Raw genomic sequence first — 3,505 nt, forward strand, 5'->3', positions numbered from 1 at the left:
GACAGTTAACGGTACATGCGTTGCACATTGGCATTGTGTAATGGTGACAGCATGGACATGTGGCTATAAAACAGGTCAGTCATGACAGAGTGCAAGTACAGGTATCCATAGTAGATGATCCTATTGTTCTATTTTTGTATGGTAACATTGTGTGTGTTTGAGAGAGAGAGAGAGAGAGAGAGAGAGAGAGAGAGAGAGAGAGAGAGAGAGAGAGACCGGACTGATTGAGTCATTGTGTGGCAATAACAATGGAGACACCATATTATTATTAATAGAAATGTTGCACGCTCAATTTCTAGGGTGGAGACTCTATTGAGGGAAAGAGATGTATGTTGCTGTGAACGAGCAGTTGTGATGTCATTAGTGATGTCACGAGGGATGTCACTCGAGCAATTGTGATGTCACAAGTGATGTCACTCGAGCAATTGTGATGTCACTCGAGCAATTGTGATGTCACCAGTGATGTCATCAGTGATGAGGACCTACAGTAGGGCAACCAGGACACTGTACATAATCTAAATCCATCCTTTGTAAAAGGCATCACAAACCCTCAGCAAAATGACCGAGAAGATGACAGTAAGGGGGACCCTGAAGGGGCACAGTGGCTGGGTCACCCAAATCGCCACCACTCCTCAGTTTCCAGACATGATTCTGTCTGCATCGCGAGACAAGTCCATCATCATGTGGAAGCTGACCAGTGACGAGAACAACTATGGCATCCCCCGGCGTGCCCTGAATGGCCACTCTCACTTTGTGAGTGATGTGGTCATCTCCTCAGATGGACAGTTCGCCCTGTCTGGGTCCTGGGACGGGACCCTCCGCCTGTGGGACCTCACCACTGGCACCACCACCCGCCGCTTTGTCGGCCACACCAAGGATGTGCTGAGCGTGGCCTTCTCTGCCGATAACCGACAGATTGTGTCTGGCTCCCGGGACAAGACCATCAAGCTGTGGAACACCCTCGGGGTCTGCAAGTACACCATCAAGGACGAGAGCCACTCTGAGTGGGTGTCCTGCGTGCGCATATCGCCCAACACCAGCAACCCTATCATGGTCTCCAGCGGCTGGGACAAAATGGTCAAGGTGTGGAACCTGGCCAACTGCAAGCTGAAGACCAACCACATTGGTCACACCGGCTACCTGAACACAGTGGCCATCTGTCCTGATGGCTCCCTGTTTGCCTCCGGTGGAAAGGACGGCCAGGCCATGCTGTGGGACCTGAGCGAGGGCAAGCACCTCTACACCATGGACTGTGGCGACAACATCAATGCCCTCTGCTTCAGCCCAAACCGTTATTGGCTGTGCGCTGCCACCGGCCCCAGCATCCAGATCTGGGACCTGGAGGGCAAGATGATTGTGGATGAGCTGAAAAAGGAGGTGGTCAGCACAAACAGCAAGGCTGGACCCCCACAGTGTACCTCCCTGGCCTGGTCTGCGGACGGACAGACCCTGTTCGCTGGCTACACTGACAACCTGATCAGAGTGTGGCAGGTCACCAATGGAACTCCACAATAGTTTTCTCAGCTGAAATATTGAATAAATAAAAGACCGTTTTAAAAGAAAAAGCAAAACGTTTATGCAGGATATAAATTAACAGCCAAATGGTGAACAAAGGAGCCACGGAGGTCGTCAAAGCAGGAGCCCGGAGTCAGGAAGTTGTCTTGATCAACTGAAAATCACAGATACTACTTATACAGTGCAAAATGCATAATCAGGTTTTTGTAGGACATGAGATTAATACATGGTTGTGATGTTCATACAAGGTAATCAGGAAAGGCAGCTTTGCATCTCGGACAATCTATCTGGTCCTATCTATGACCCAGTACAGAGTGCAACGTACTGACACCATTTAAGGACCCAGAGACAGAGAGAGATGAACTGGGAGAATGTCAGAGGGCAGAGTGAGGTGTGGGTATGTGTGTGAGTCTAAACTACGAGTAACTGTGTAATTGAAATGAAAATGTATGAGTACATTAAACTATTGATTGTCTGAATAAAGAGGCTAATGTAATTCAAACGTTCTATATCAGAACACAAACATCTTAATTAAAATTGTTTCATCTGGCGCTAAGATGATGATATAAATAATGCATACATAGGATGATAATTCAGAATAAGAGATCCACCATTAATAATACACATATTTAAAACAAAACAGAAGGATAGTGGGTGCATTCAGGCTGCTAGTCTGCTCTAGTCACTTTTGCATGTTGACATCTCCAAATAGCACCAAGGGGTAACTGTTTGAATTTTGCATTATAATGTGATGTAAGTAAACTGCGGACAGCACACACATTTTTACCATATTATTTACACTCGCGTTTGTTTACCTGGGATGCTTCATACCAACAGAAGCAAAAGGTCTAATCTTGGTGGTAATGGTGTAATGGTGAGTCCAGCTTTCTCTGGATTGAGTCCTGCTCACTGCTGATTAGAAAACACTTTGTATTTCACTCGCTTATTATGGCTGCTACACACCAAGAGCGACCCAGCTGTCAATCACAGCAACAGATCGACCTTGGTCCGAAAAAAGTAAACGTCGCAATAACGCTCAGCGAAACTTCTCCGTTGGTATGCACGGTTGCATTGACTGATTATAGGCTCGTAAAATATACGGGGGCACGGTGGCGCAGTGGCAGCGCTGTCGCCTCACAGCTAGAAGGTCCTGGGTTCGATTCTCACCTGGGACGCTGTGAGTGTTGAAGGAGTGCGTGCCCGTCCCCATGTCCTCGAGTGCCCGCCGCCCGCGTGGGGTAGTCAAAAGGGCCTTTCTGTGTGGAGTTTGCATGTTCTCCCCGTGCCCCCTAGCTCGTAAAATGTTATTGACGTGTGAATCAATCGCATGAAAAAAATGCTCCCGATGTAATGTCACTCGCTGTTAGCGGAGAATTGCCCATACCTGACAGCAGAATATCATCTGGGCAAAGAGAGCCAACCACTGCATCTCAATTAAAGGGGACTCTGTTGCAGCCTCACTTTGTGATTTAGATTGATGGGATGTGTGTATTTTTACAGAAAACTAGTGCAGCTGTTTATATTTGAGAGAGATTAGATGATGAACATCTGGTAATGATTTTTTTTCTTATTCTTTCTAAAATGGAAACAGCTTTTCCAAAAACAAAACAAGTTTTCCTCTGTGGTGCTCAGTCTGCCTGCATGGGTAAATTAGATTTTATGAGTAATTGAGAATTGTACGAGTACCTGCCAACATTAGGCCGTGTAAAAGAGGGAGACTTTATGGGGTATGAGCAAAAAAAATGAGACCCCCTCCCCCATCAATCCAGTGAAGCTCCATCAATGATGTGATGCATTGTTCTGTCGATTAAAATGCTTATGCTATTTATCTGTAAGGGGGGAGACATGTGGGTATCCATAGAACTCATCATCAGTGAGTGATTTCATCAGTGATGATGTCACCAGATGATGTCATCATTGCTCGAGTGACATCACATCATTAGGTAATTAGGGCCATTAATCGTCTCTAATTACCTAAACAAGGGCAACT

At 46.3% G+C, this 3,505-nt stretch overlaps 1 pseudogene across 1 annotated transcript; it reads left to right on the plus strand.

Moving 5' to 3' along the window:
• The first annotated feature begins 553 nt into the window (after positions 1–553).
• Positions 554–1,535, plus strand: LOC310783415 (small ribosomal subunit protein RACK1 pseudogene; annotated as a pseudogene). The gene has a single exon. The product of its transcript is annotated as a small ribosomal subunit protein RACK1 pseudogene (transcript).
• Positions 1,536–3,505: the final 1,970 nt, after the last annotated feature.

Source organism: Poromitra crassiceps, assembly GCF_964638095.1.
Source record: "Poromitra crassiceps genome assembly, chromosome: 10".
NCBI lineage: Eukaryota > Metazoa > Chordata > Actinopteri > Beryciformes > Melamphaidae > Poromitra > Poromitra crassiceps.